The sequence below is a fragment of the Pleurodeles waltl genome, chromosome 6 (genome assembly GCF_031143425.1).
Source record: "Pleurodeles waltl isolate 20211129_DDA chromosome 6, aPleWal1.hap1.20221129, whole genome shotgun sequence".
Taxonomy (NCBI): Eukaryota; Metazoa; Chordata; class Amphibia; order Caudata; family Salamandridae; genus Pleurodeles; species Pleurodeles waltl.
Genome location: NC_090445.1, coordinates 974,344,308 through 974,359,876, shown reverse-complemented (window position 1 = coordinate 974,359,876; position 15,569 = coordinate 974,344,308). Strand labels below are relative to the sequence as shown.

At 41.3% G+C, this 15,569-nt stretch overlaps 1 protein-coding gene across 2 annotated transcripts in view; it reads left to right on the top strand.

The window, feature by feature from the left end:
* Positions 1 to 15,569, top strand: part of LOC138300449 (protein FRA10AC1) — a 195,491-nt gene that overhangs the window by 22,986 nt on the left and 156,936 nt on the right. The gene's annotated exons all lie outside the window — the stretch shown is intronic.

Here is a 15,569-nt window from a genome sequence, read left to right as displayed (position 1 = left end):
AAATTAGTAATAAAAAAACTCTTTTTGCATTAAAAGGCAAATAGCCTTATTACGATCTTGGTGGATGGGGTTACTCCATGACAATTGTGACGGATATGCCGTCAGCTGTATTACAGTTCCATTATATCCTATTGAAATCGTAATACGGCGAATGGAATATCTGTCACGTTTGTGGCGGAGTATTCCATCTGCCAAGATCATAACGAGGCTCAAAGTCTTTAAAATACAGACCAAGTAAAATGCATGTTTTTTGTCCTTACTCTCAGAGGATTAAAACAAAAGTACCCTCAGCACCCTGACATGCCGTTCTTGTAGTACAGCAAACCAGTGTTATAACATTGCTGGGGTTCATTTTTTCTCCTCTCCACAGAATTGAGAATTGTTCTCAACCACTGCTTATTTTTAAATTAAATATCTTTTAATTGCTCTACAGGGTTTGTCATTATTATTATTATTATTATTATTAATACATACAGTTATGGTTGGGGCAAATCAACATTGTACTACGTTATCAATATGTCACAGCAAATACAAAAATGTTAGAAACAGACATTGACAAAGGCAATCAACCAGTCTCACCTTTATTGCTCAGTTGCAGGCTTTTTAGCTTTGCCAATGTGCCTTTGCTTTGTTTTTTTGTAATTATACCTAAACAGTTTAAGTTACCTGCTGGTGCACGTTCACGCTTGGATACTCATGGGCAGCTGTCCTTGAATGTTTTTTTCCTAATAAGTATTAATAACATGGTTGCCTTTGTGTGTGCAGGTGTGCACAATCACTGGTGCCTTCCTTAGGCTGATTTGTATGACAAAAATACTACTTAGAGATGGCTTCCTGCTGATATTGGCTATTCCAATGCACTTTTATAAGCATTGACAAAGTGAATAACGGGAAATGGAAAGGGGCAGAGGTAGTGGGGAGAGAGAGAGAGCAGTGCGTGTCAAAGAAAGAGAAGGTATGAAGTGGGGAAGATGTGGGGGTGTCTGAGAGCAGCAGTAAGTGGAGAGTAAAAGGCAAAAAGAGAAATAGACCCTCAAGCACCGTAATGGAGGGAATCCATAGTGGACAGAAGGGCACAAAATGAGGTGAGAGTGCCAGGATATTTACATCAGTGTCATCTTAGTCGAATAGGGCACAGTGATCTAATCCTAGGAAGACATATCACCTCTCTGCGATCCTCCATCATACACGTCAGGACTGGGTGCTAAGAAATCACCTCTCTCTTTGTTGGTGTGGTCTGTAAAAAAAGTGCAGGGTCATTTAAGGGATACATTATTGCGTTTAAAGTAAGAGATCCTAATTTGGCAATAAGGATCTTTCCATCTGGTGGTTACAGATGTCATGAGTAGCATCTTAGCATGAACTTCTGGTAAATCCATCTCGCAGATGGTCCCGGCTTGCATTCAGTCCACTATTCTGGCAGATCTGTGGTTAATTTAGCTGTTGAGCCACAGGTTTACCTTTACAAGACTAGCAGGCCATGAACTTTCACTATTGAAGTATCTCTACAGCATCAACCTTAAGTTCCTAGACTCCATATCTCTAACTCCATAGTTGGGCGGCTTTATACGACTAGGACCACACTGCCTCCTACTTGAAATTAGTGACATAAGACCGTTATAGTGCTCTTTGCTCGTCCTGTAGGTGTCAACGAAACACTGTCAATCAACCAACATTTCCAAAATGAACTTTTCCATAAAAAGCATATAGATTAAAACATGACCAAATTATTACAAGATATTCTATTAATTTCCCTTACATATTCTGCCTACTGCCGTTGTTCTCATTTGATCACTTTATTTGGGCAAAGCGATCCTTTTCACAAGCACCGTGTGGTCACCTTCACTTTTGAGACTTGCACATTTTTTGCTAATTAGTGTCATTTCTCAGATTTTTACATTTTGCTTAAAAATACAGAAACAAGTTTTGGATACTGTCTTCTTTCATAACAGTGCTTTTTATATTGATTTAGTCTTCAGACAGATTATTAACTATCTTGCATTTCCAGTTTGTATATCTAATAATATCTCATTGGACCCTCTTGCAATAAGGAGTAACACATCCGCTAACTCTAAATCAGGCCCTTAGATTTCTCCTGATCATATTCTTTATATGTCCCCTCCAGAGTCTCCTGTAAAACCACAGCCAATCCCTGTAATACTAATAATTCACAGACCTGCACCCCCAAAATTCAGTCTACGAGTAGGAACATTGACAAATAGTCACCCAATGCCCTTTCACTTTTTAGATACCGTGAAATGAGGAAGCCTGGAGAAGGTGAGAGAGACAAATGTGAAAAAGAAAAAGATAAAGAGACAGGGAGAAGATGGACATTGTGAGGGAAGACCATGTGACCTCTCCTTTAATATTTGAAATTCATCTGAGGATAGACCTGTAAAGATTTGCTCTGTCTTCATGTGATTCAATTGCATTGACAAGTCCTCACCACAGTACAGTCAGATGGGTAACATTAATATGGCTAGGTCTGTAATCTTAGGGATAGTGTGTCAGGCAAGTATTTCTGCTTTTAAAATGTACATAATTAAAAGTCTTGCGAGTAACTTGGAGCAACCTATTCTGCCATCTGCACTGTACGTTACAAATGCACACTGAGGCTTGTAATGTTTCCTCCAGGTCACAGCGTCGCACTGCAGCTGTGTTTTGACACCACACATGCGTGCGCACACACACACACTCTTGCACTCACTCATGCTCACACTTGCACACTCTTCCTTTCTTTCTTTCCTTCTCTCCTTCTCTCCTTCTTTCTTTCTTTTTTCTTTCTTTCTTTCCTTACTTCTTTCTTTATTTCTTTCCTCCTTGAAGCCTTGAGTCCATTGTGAAATCCTTCCTCTCTATATTGAACACAGTTCAGGAATGTATTCATTTTGTTGATATTATCTTGTATTCCGATAATCCGATTTCAGGATGTTGTAAAAACCCAAAATAGCAGGTTCAAGCCTACTTGAACTCTAAAACATGTTTAATATGCAAAAATAAGCAAATGATGATCTTGTGACAGAGAGAGACAGAGCTTCACCTTCCCAAAGAGATTGGACATATTATGGTCTCCATTAAATATAATGGGATGGTAATACGGCGGACTGGAGATCCGTCACACTTGTGATGGAGGAAACCACTCCATCAAGGTCGTACTAAGGCCCTTAATGCTAGTACCTCCCGAGATGTACCCACTTTTATACATTTTCTTCACATCAGAAACAGTAGACAGATTCATATAACAGAAACAGAAACTTAGACAGTAGGTCAAAGAAGCTGCTCAGTTTTAGTATAAAAAGTGTGCAAAAAACCTTGAAACTAAGATTTATGGAGGGAACTTCTCTGCGGAGCTAACTAGATTCTATATTTCTGCTTTGGAATGCCAAGTATGCAAGTGAGGCCTGAGCACATTGAAAGCGAGAAGACCTGAACAGTTAGATAGGTGCAGCATAGGTATACAAATTGGCTGTGAGTTAATCAGCATGGTATTTGTTTATACAGTTTTAAATTGTTATAAAACAGCAATACGAGTTCACAGTGTCTTGTGTTTGCTGTGTCTTTACTACACTGGGAGATGTGTGGTATTTTGTTTATATTTTAGGTGTGTGTGCACCCTTCTAATATGCACCCCCCTTAGTTAGAGTTGTGATGTGAGTAAAGGGCTCTGGATGTCACTATGGAATGTGGTGTGGTTTTCTTCACTTCAGAGATGGCTGAGGTCAAATATGCTGCTTTTCCTGGTAGGGCCTTGCCGCACATAGGTAACAGTTTTTATCTCTGGAATCCTAGCCACTTTTTCTGCACAAGGTAAATCCTCAAAAAATTAGGCTGGTGATGAGATTTGAATTAACTTTGTCTGCTGCATTAGCACATTGAATGGAAACAAAACAAAAATGAAGTAAGGAATTTCATGGGTTTAAAATAAAAGAAGAATCTATTATGCAAACTCACCACTAGTGCACTGACAATGAGCTGCTTCAATATTACATCCAAGAAGCAAAGCAAATACCTAAATATTAAAGCAGGAGAATGTGCCTGAATGTCTCCTTCAGCGTTGTTGATCTGAATGCTCTGTGTTAACAGTTGCTGTCCATGTCAACAGTTACTTTTTTGCCAGACGTACGAGGTAAATATTATTCACCTCATCTACAATCCTGGCTTGATGATGTTTTTGCTACTACACCTGAGGATGCAGCACAAGCCTTAATTCAAATTGTTGAGAATTTAGTGGGTTCATCCGTAATCTATATTGTTTTACTAGTGCAACACAAGAAGGTGTTTGTGACCATTACTGTACAATCTCTTATTGATGTTCTGAGATTGGATTATTTAATGATGAGCACTGGGCCTGCACATGCTTATCATTTTCTGTGGTTGCGTGTTGAGCGTGTAAGCCCAAAGTGCAATGTGTCTGGGCAAATCTAGTTAAAGGTCTTTGGCCACACTAAACCTAGGCTCTGAGGCTGGAGGTGTGATTGTGCAATGGTAATGCTAGTGCCCTTCTACATCTAACACTAAAATCCAGTTTGAAAAATATACTGTACCCGCAGCAAACCCAGAGACAGAAGTCTGCTAGGACAAAAGCAGGGTCCTTCAGCAACCAGACAGAGGATCTACAGGAATTGTCTTGACATCCTGTTATTTCCCTTTCATGTGCACCCCAAGTGGTAAATGTGGCTCAATCGACCTCTGCAGCAGGATTGTACTCTGTACTAGGAAAAGGTGGCCCAGAATCCCCACCCAGCATGATCTGTTAAGCTCAGAGGAGTCATCTTTGCCCAATCAGGCCATCCTATTGTTTGCTTCTGGAATGCATTTCATACCTCATTCACACCTATTCAAGGCTAAGCTCAGGCTGGGAGAAGCTGAGAGAAGCTGAAGAGCTAATGCATGTTACCTCCGTCAACTTCAGGCAGGGAAAAGGTGACTTTTTAAAAGCTCCTTTGACCTAATATGTATTAAAAATCCAGTTGAATTGGATTTTTAAAACCTATTCAAAATTGTTCTTAATTATTTTTCTATCTTGTCCCATTCCGTAGATACATTATTAGTATTTTAATCTGCATTCTGTTTTTTTAACATAGGACTTCAAGCCCTGTCAAAGTGAAAATAGCCTTTTGGGCCTTGTCACTGCAGGGACATGACAACATTAATGAAGAGGTCACGGGTGCACAGAGTACTAAAGCTAGCAGAGATATACAGTCCCTCAAAGACATAAAAAAAACAGGGTGACCGGTCGTCACCAGAGTCCTGGACGTGAAAGGTAAACATGGTAAACTAGACAAACGTACAGAAGAGCTGGAGAATATCACGCAATCTGTATGATCCCAAATGGTCACTGCAGCCTTAAAGCTCGAGGATTTAAAGGACAGGTCAAGACGTGACAACATAGGGATTCGCGACCCAGAGGAGGGAATAGAGGGGCTCGATCTGGAGGAACTTTTCGTTGGCCTTTTCTCAGAGCTCATGGGCAGGAAGCAGGAGGAAATTGTTTTGGACAGGGTGCACAGAGTTGGCCCGCGGGGTTCAGGTCCGGAAGAGAAAAAACTTCAGTGTGAGGTGTTGGTGAAGCTACATTTATTCTGGATCAAAGAATGTCTCTTGCAGGCTGCGCGCAAGGCAGAAACTATCTCCTTTCAGGTAGCCTCATGCCTCCTCTTTTAGGAGGTGGCACCCACTACACTTGCTCCCATCCACATCTAAACCACAGCACGGCCCAAACATAGAGGATCGGGAGGACACAGTCCACGACTCGCAAGGTACGTCCCCCTGGTTGCTCCAGCGCTGACCACACACACACAAGAGATGCTGAAATGCTGTGGTGTCCGACTCCTCCTGTGGGTACCAGGTATCTCAAAGGACTGCCAATGAAGTTGGGAGAGCCTCCATGGGGGATCGCTGCCCAAAGACGGAGGGGCTGCCCCACCCCTGTGTCCTAATTTTAAAGGGGCCTCCACCTGGGTGCTCCGGAGAGATTCACCAAGTCCTCATGTTCTCAAAAAGTCTGCCACCTACTATGTTACTATCTTGAGACCTGTTGTCTCATTGTATTATGTTTTTAGGAACTTTTCAGTTTAGAATGGGAACCTTAGAGGGCGAACTGACTCCTTTAAATGGACACCATCCTATGCTAAACTCTGGGCTGCGGGGCAGGAACTTCACAATCCAATACATCGTACAGGGGGAGACTGAGAACTGATTCCAGTAGGTTACACCAGAGATCACACCTTTCACCAACTAACACTATGGTGATAACTACTCCTACATGGAACATGAAAGGTTTACCCAGGGACTATACCGTCTTTTCCTATTCGCACCGGTCTTGCTACCAATTAGACAACCTGTTTTTAGGGCAATCACTGCTGCAGTCTCTACGATCGGTTTCCATTCATCCCATAACCATCTAGGATCATGCTCCCATTGAGGCGAATTTGAGTGGGAATGTCCAGCCCCAACAATATAGGAGGTGGTTCTTCCCGATCTCCCTCACGAATGTCAGCCTCCTTGGGGGTGAACTACGGAAAGCAATCAGAGAATTCTCCTTACTTCATACATCTTATGATACAGACCTGTCTACTACCTGGAATGCCTTTAAGGCAGTGATAAGGGGCACATGCATTGCTTTAAACGCTACACTTAATAAAGAATGGGCAAAAGATTGTCTCACATTAGAGGAATAACTCCAGTCTCGGGAACAGACTCATAAGGCAAACGCAACTCTCTCTGTTCAGCAGAAGGTTACTGCCTTAAGAGGGAAACTTAATGCCACATACTCCAATAAAGGTGAGATTATGCTTTTCTGCCTCAAATACTCTTCATATGCATATAATAACAAAATAGGCTCTCACCTGGCGTGTCAATTGTGAGTCAAAAGGGAATAGGAATATATTGGGGCCATCTTGTGACCAACAGGCGGACCTACCAACTCAGATGAGGTTAAAACACAACTCTTTGGAGACTTTTATAGGAAACTCTACATTGTGGAGACTCTGGACTTCCAGACACACTTAGATTATTTAGGGAGTATTGACTGAAGCACAGAATGCGGAGTTGAGCGAATCGATCACTGAAGATGAAGTTAAGGCAGCAGTTGAGGCCCTGAAGCTATATAAATCACCTGGGCCATATGACCTCACTGCACATTTCTACAAAACGTTTAGTGCAGAACTCACTCCCATTCTGACAGACGTATTTAATTATATGGTCAACCAGGAAGCAGTTACCATGTCTATAAGTGAAGCGTTGATTATCCTGATTCCAAAACCAGGGAAAAACTCAAAACTCTGCAGTTCATATGGGCCCCCATAGCTTTGCCAAACCTGAATGCATGCTATATTAAAACATTCTGGACACTAGACTGGAGGGCATAATGCCTGATTTGATACACTCAGACCAATTTGGCTTTTATAAGGGGTAGGCAGACCCATGATAATCTGCGAAGAATCATACACTTGATTGAGAAAGCCACTAACAAGAAGGTACCCACAGTATTAGTGAGCTTAGATGCCGAGAAAGCTTTTGACCGAGTTGATTTATCTTTTTTGTGCCGATCCTTACAGCACTTAGCATTTTGTGAAAGGTTCATCGCTATGTTAAAGGCAAACTATGCCTCTCCTTGGGCTAGAGTGCTTGTCAATGGACTAAGCTCTCCTCTCTTCCAATTAAAGAGAGGCACGCAACAGCGCTACCCTCTTTCCCCTTTCCTATTCGCCCTTACCATAGAACTCTTTGCAGCAAAGATAAGGTCCACAGATAATATTCAAGGTATTTAATTCTGTTTGACAGAGCACACAATGTTCTGCTCCCACTCACAGAACCCCATTGTTCTATCCCAGCCCTATGACAAGAGTTGTCGAGCTTTGAACGTGTAGCAGGTCTTAAAATGAATGTGTCCAAATCGTTTATCCCGAATATATCTCTTTTAGAAGCTGAAATGGAAAGATTGGCAAATTCAACTCCAATCCTTTGGGCAACAAAGGAAATTACATACTTGGGAATCAAGATCACACTCAAGATTCGCGATTTATATAGGGCCAATTTGCCCCCTCTGCTCCAGCAAATAAAGGGTGAGCTCAAGAAGTGGGCTCCCCTGTACCTTTCTTGGTTGGGCTGAATCCACGTCATCAAGATGAACGTCCAGGATCCTATATCTGTTCCAGAGTCTCCCAATAGCAGTGAAACTTTAAATACTTTAAATATTAATGTGACCCAGTTTATTTGGCAGAAACAGAGAGCTTGTCTCCCGTTCAAGCTTTTGCGTCTCTTAAAAATGGCAGGTGGGTTAGCATTTCCGACTTTCATCTGTACTATAAAGCAGCACAGCTACGGGTGATCACAACACGGTCATTACGGGAATCAGATAAGCATTGGCTACACATGGACAGGGCCACAGTGGGGAGGGTAATTTGGGATATAATCTGGAAGGCTAAGGCCCGATGGCCCCCGAAATGCTTAACTAAGCACCCCCACTAAAACAACACTCACGGTCTAGGATGAGGTGACTAAAAAGATTAATTAGACTACATTTCCATCCCTGCACACTCCACTATGTTCCAATCCAGCCTTCCTGCCAGCACGGCACCCTGGGCCCTTTGATGCATGGAGAGAAGGCAGATGCATCACACTAGCTAACCTGGTTTACAACTGGGAAATGTTGACGTTCCCTAATTGCCAAAGGGACTTTCACAGCTGCGTCATTGGGCATTGCAACCCAGCATCCGGTTAGCCGCTACCAGGGACCTAACCTCCATAGAAAAATTTGTTAAAAAAGGCAAATATGTCAAAAGGGACAATATCTTTTTTATACATATTACTTCTCCCTGCAATCCATAATCCGAAACCCCAACACATGGAGGTCTGAGAACGTATGTTGGGGGAGGACATCTCTGGGGCAAATTGGCAAACACTGTGGAGGGACGTGGTGCACTCTAACCATGTGATGATCCTACGGGAAGCACATTACATAATCCTCTATGACTGGTACTTATACCCAACTAAATTAAAATCTATTTTCCCTGATACCTCTGATCTTTGTTGGTGGGGGTGTGGGCTACTAGGGGACAAAAGCCCAATATATAAAGTTATATTGGGCTACCCACTTCCACAGCCTATCGGACGTACCCTGTTGGACATGCGGGCTGCCTCTCTCAAATATCAAACATCCAGGGATAGGGCCATTATGTGTCTATGTCTTGGAGCAGTTAAGATGACGATAGCCTCTGCGTGGAAGAAGAGGGAGGCCCCATTGCTAACTCAGTGGCACGCGAGACTATGGCAGAGTGTGAATATGGGGAGAATGAGGGACATCTCATTGGATAGCTTTAAAAATTTTGAATACTCATGGGGCCCCCTGCTAAATTATTTCTCTAGAGGTCTCCCGCTAATGGCAGGCCCATCTCGTGCAAGAGCACTACACCTCTTTTCAATTTTAGTTCTAGCAAACGCGACCAACAGTCTACCAGGGAACTATAGCTATGTATAACTTCAAATGGTGTTTCGTTCCAGATTATTCAAATAATTGCCCTCCATTCTACTGATGTCCATGTTGATGATTCTTCTTTTACTCCTTGTTTTGTGTTTTATTTGAAAAATACTCCCTTACTAAAGGGCAGCATGCTTCACAGAATGCCTATTTGATCAGGGACCCAAATCTTGAAACACATTGTATATTTTATTAGCTGTTTTCCACAACAATGGGAAACCTGATTTTTATCTGTTTGGTAATATGCTGTCTACTAACCTTAGTGAAAACAGTTTTGACAAAAAAACAGGGTGACCATGCAGAAAAGGCAGATTTCCTACAGACTTCATGCAGTAGAAGTATTATGGTGCGAACAACTCTTTTGCGACTGCTGTCTTTACTGTCTTAATGCTGCAGACATACTTCACTTAATCTTTCAAAAACTCACAAGCTATCCGAAATCAACCTAATACTTTCCGTGCCGTGGAATTATGCATTTTGTCAGCGAAGCAACTGATATGTCAACTCTCCATCGTTTGGACAAAGTACTCAAACATAATGTAGGAGCTCAAATATCCTATATAGTCACACTTTATTGGAGCACTGTAAAAAAGCATGTTTCTGTCTGTCCGTGTGGTGTAGAAATGCAAAGCGATAACTTCAATAGTTGAATCATTGAAATGGAGTATGCCTTAGGACAAGACTGTTGCATTATCATTACTTGCACAGCACGCTCATTTTAAAAATTATATTGGAGAATTTTCTATTTATAGTTAATTCAGTACTTTCCTAACTAAAATATATATCTTGCAGATATTCTAATCCATACCGGCTACTGACGGCAAAGATCCGAAACAAGGCTTAAGAATGAATCTGTGGTGAAAGTATGAGCAGTATGGTGCAAAAATGAAGGAATTATGCACTTCAACTCAAGTTCTTGGCACTTTGGGCCAGATGTTTCAAGTGATTTTGCATTCGGAATCCTTTGGAATTATTTGCGATTTCTTAAGCACATGTATCAAGCATTTCCTAAATGCGAATTGGGCATTTAGGAAATGCAATTACCACCAACAAATGTTTGGTGGTAACCATGTGCAAATTTTAAATGCATTTTTAAAATTGAAATGTAGTGCACACATGCCCCTAAGGCATGTGTGTGCTTCACATGTCCGTAAAAATATTTTTGGGGTGCAGCAGAGGGGGCCTTAAGCCCCCAGCACCATGGGATTTGCATTTCCTAAATTGCGAATTCCTAACTAGGAAATGCAAAAACATTAGCAACAGGCCCATAGGTGCAAATGGGGTCGGATTCTCTATTTGCGATTCGGTAATAGCATTTGCGAATTTTAAGAAATCGCTGTTACCGAATCGCAAAATTCATACATACCATTTTGCATTTCTTAAATAGCGATTTCTTAAAATTCGCTATTTAAGAAATGCAATTTCTTTTTTTGATACATCTGGCCCTTTGTGCTTTATACATTTAAAAAAATTCATATCTCCAGTTACACCTGTTGGATTGTTATTTTGTTTTCAGTTTGTTGAGTATATTGAATTCTATTTTTCTTATTTTGTTTGGGATTTTTATTGTTTTGCATTTGACTTTCTCACTGTTTTGATAATACATAAATACTTTACACAGTGCCTCAAGTTAAGCCTATCTGCGCTATGCCATAGGTACTAGGAAGTGATCAGGTTAATTTTGTGACGTCAGGGATTCACCCTGAGAAGAGTTTTGATCATTTCTTTAGATGGGCAGTCACCACCCCAAAAGATAATCTAATTTGTTAGGAAGTATAATTGCAAACAACACTTAACCACATATCCACGCTGTTGATACAAGTGAAGTTAGAAACTCAACAATTGGTCAAGCACATATATAACAAAATTACATGTTGCAAGCCCTGTGTGGTTCATCTAAAGGGTACTTTGTTTGCCACCATATTCAATAGACAGATTATTTTAACATTGTGTTTACTTTACACTTCTCTAAGGTTTGTCAAAAATATGTATTGCATATTTGGTGGATATTCCCTTTCAACTGTGAAACAAGAAAAAAGATCGAGGTGCCTATGTTAATAAGATGTCTGTGGCTGTTCTGTTCAGAAAAGGATACAGGGCTGTTGTTACTAATTGCTCATGTTCTGCACAGAGAGGTGTAGATATGCTTTCGGAACAGCTGTATTAGGGTTGTTCTGCCTCGAAATGGGGTGAATTGTCACATGTAGTTGTTATGGTGTATGGGTGGTGGTGAAAGGAGGTTATGGGCTCTTAAACTTTACTGTTACCTATAGTGCTGTTATTTTGTCCAGAAGGGATGCTATATAGTTTATTTTTGGTGTATAAGGTCTGTCAATGAGAGAGACGTGTGCAACATGCATTGCTGTTTTTGCTGCCCAGATCAGGGTTGTGGTGCAATTTATTTGCCTTTACTTTACCATCGAAGGGGCAAGAGAACGACTTGTGGGGCATAGAACTTTGGATGGGGCTAGCTGGTAAATGTACATAGACTTGCCTGACAGTGATGGTGTTGTGTGTAACTTGACAGAGGAGTTATTTTAAAAATGTGATGGATTTGTGAGGCCCACAGGATGAAGTCTGCTTTTACAAAACTGATGCACTTGCCTCTACTGTGGTTTAGTCTGTGGTTGAAATTGCATGGTTTAACACACTTAATAACGGTCAATGTGATCTTAATGGGTTATCACAGTCTTTATTATGGGAGAAGTGCAGTGTCTATGCCTTCTATCTTTAAAAACAGGGTATGGGTGATGAGCTATCTTTGAGTTTCTGCGTTCCCTTTCTCTTGCTCTGCACAAGAACGGTAAGGCAATGTGTACTGTGGTTGTGGCTATGGAAATTGCTGGCTATTTGTACGGTACAGAGGAGCACAAGTTAAAGATACCCTTGTGAGCTGCCACTAAAAGAGTGTCTCTGACAGCTAATACGTTCAGAAGTACTCCTTTTTGAAACACTACATGCCATTCTTGAGTCCTTGCCTGAAGTTTTCTTTGAGCGTTTCCTCTCCTATGGTATTGGCACTGTGGTTGTAATCCAATGCAATTTGAGGACCACAGGAAACAGAATCATGCCTGCCTCCTTAAAACCAGTACCCCGAAGTCTCATAAGTAGACCAAGGATTCTTCAGGCTCCCTGGCAAAAGGTCCTCAACTCCAGAGTCGCTATGCTAACAGGCGATGATGTAAATAGTCTGCTCACAACAGAGGACTTTTCCATCCCCCGAAGATCAGGGAGTTTCTCTCTCTCCCTCATTGGAGCAGAGTGAGAACATTTCATGCCCCTTCGAAACTCTTGCTGCATCAGTAGTTACAGTCTCCTATTGATGATTGTCCAAGGACTCCTTTCCTATCTGACTGTGATCCCTTTGTTGGAGACAAGTCACACGAGCATGCCCTGCTAAAGACCTCTTATGGCTTCACCATTTTTCCACACCTGTCTTAGGCATCATGCTTGGGGGACTGTTGTGGATCCAGTTGGGACTATGCTTAAAATTCTGGGAGGGGGGCATGGGACCGCTGCATCCCCAACACGATCTTTCCCTGTTAGAGAAAGAACCATCCATAGCATTCTCAGAGTTTGTTCTTTTCAGTCCTGGGGAAGCGGAAGGGGAAATAAGGCTGCCCTTCGTGTGTAAAAAAAATCTTTGTGAAGACTCTTGTAATGGAGGAGGGGTTTGCAGAGCTCTTTGTGAAGACACAGTCTGGGATAGCAGTTCCTGCTCTCCATACGCAAATACCTTCCCCAGCTGTAGTGGCAGTTCCTACTGTAATGCCACTCTTCCCTTACTAGGTTTGCCTCAGGTCCACTCCTCATTCCAGTACACCGGAATAATTGCCACTTTCACTTATAGGAAACCCCTTCTCATACTTCAATTAGAACTTCAGCCCAAGATACACAATACATGTTAGGAGTGAGGGCGATGAGCAGTTATTTGCTTACAGTCAAATGGTACTATATTGTGTCATCCTTGAGAGATGTTGGAGCACAGAAGGCCACTAACTGTATGATTTTTGCCACATGAGGTTGTATGCTGACTTCGGTAAGTGAACCTATCCTTATTCTTGTGCATAGAATCAAGGCTACTATTTCTGGTGTGGAGTGGTTTCCAACCTTCACAAAATTGGAGACCGCAATCCTTGATGTCTGACTGGCAAGCTTCTTGGAGACCATGGAACAGTGTCACAAGAAATGCCAGGCCTATTCCTCTGGTAGGTGTGCATGCACATCTGGAGTTAAGCATGCTTCCACAACTTTCCAATGGACTCTCAGTGCACAAAATAAGTGTGTTTATTTTTTTTATTTTAAGGTTTTTAATTAATAGCCGGAAATGTGAGTTTGTGCTTAAGGATTTGGCTAAGGATAAACATTAGGACATTAGGTCACATTCACACAAGGAAAACGTTAGATCACATCTGCAGTAGGAGTGGGTCTAACTTTACTCCGAAAGGACGTCCTGTATCGATTTCGACTCTGAGAGGTTAACGTCTGATGCACAAGTGGTGCAGAATTCAATCTCTCTAACAGATTGTAAGCTGCACAAAAATATCTTGTTGCTTAAACAATTTGCCTTGTCCCTGGTGAGGGAAGGGCTATTTGGTCAGTATACTAGACTGTTTAACAGGTTTGGGTTCTGTTCCACGTTGGAGTTTTAAGTCATCAGCTACGTGGAAGTGGTGAGTATGTTGCTTCTGTGGTGTGTGCGTTGTAATGGAAGTGGCTTGAAAAGATGCCATCTGGGTAGATGTTTAAGTGTATTGCCCACCTTTAAGTATGTGTTTAGCGTAAATTGGGAGTATTGTGTCTTATTAGAGCCCACATTTTGTCTTCTACAAAGCTAGCTATGCAGTGTTGGGGTGTGTTAGTACAGTGTGTTATGTGTTATCATATAGCAGTAGATGTAGGCTGGCATGTTTTCTGTTTCTACTTGTTATGAATTCCTGTGAGTTTTTCAAGTATATTCTAATTTCTTCAAAAAATTGTTAAAATCAGTGGTTGTCCGTGTTTATTCTTTTTCACTCCGCGCATAATCATGGGAATGGTGTTTTCCAGTGCTTATAAAGAAATTTGGTTTTATTTTCTTATTTCCCTAGTTCGTTCCTTTTGTCAATCCTGTTACTGTTATCCTTACATTCTTTCCTGCTCCCAACTCCATTCTTTGAACCCTTTCATTGAATTTTCTCTTTCAAGTAACACTTCCTTATTTCTCCCAGCTCCCTGCCTATCGAATTTCTCAGTTCTCATATCCCTTTCTTCAGCATTCCAGTTCCACCACTTGGCAAGGGTGTGTATTGATAGAAATATATTTGCAACCCATTACAATGTCATTATAGCAGATAAATGATTTACAGTACACATTAACACACATTGCTGCTGCTCAATCCTTGAAATAAATGGCAAATATTTGTTGAATTAAGGTATTCTACTCAGGACGTGGCATATATATATATATCATGAGATACTTAGTTATTGCAAGCGTCACTCTGTCCTGTACATATATTTTGACTGTCTGATCTGGACCTGCTCGTTTTCTACCTGGTCAAAGGGGAGAAGCTTGCTAAGAAATGAATATGCATACTGTTAGCTATAGGAACTCTGATGACAGCAAACTATTCTTCTTAAGGAAAAAGCAGGTAAAGTAGCAAGAAAGCTTCATCACCTGCAAGATACCTTGGGTCATTTGCATGTGCAGTTCACAGTGGAATGCAGTTTATTTTCCATTGTTGGGCCATATGTGATTTGGTGTTTATTTTAAAGCCAAGACTGCAACCACTAAGCACTGTTTTTTTTAATCAAGTATGTGTGTTTGTTTTCTTTTTAAGCAATGCCGGGTCTGTGTTCCTGCTAGGCATTTGTGACAGTTGCACAGGGCACTTTACTTTGGTACTGTGTGCCATCCATACTGTTATAGTGCATTTCCCTTCTTGGGAGAATGAATGAGCACATTTAAATATGTTTCCAATAAATGTGGTCATAATGTTTTGCACCAGTGATATTGTTAAGTGTCAATCCTTTTTGCATCATAAGTTTTAAGCATCATTTTGACTTGGAGACAGTAGGATTGAAAGTTGATTTTGGTGATTCTAGGGCC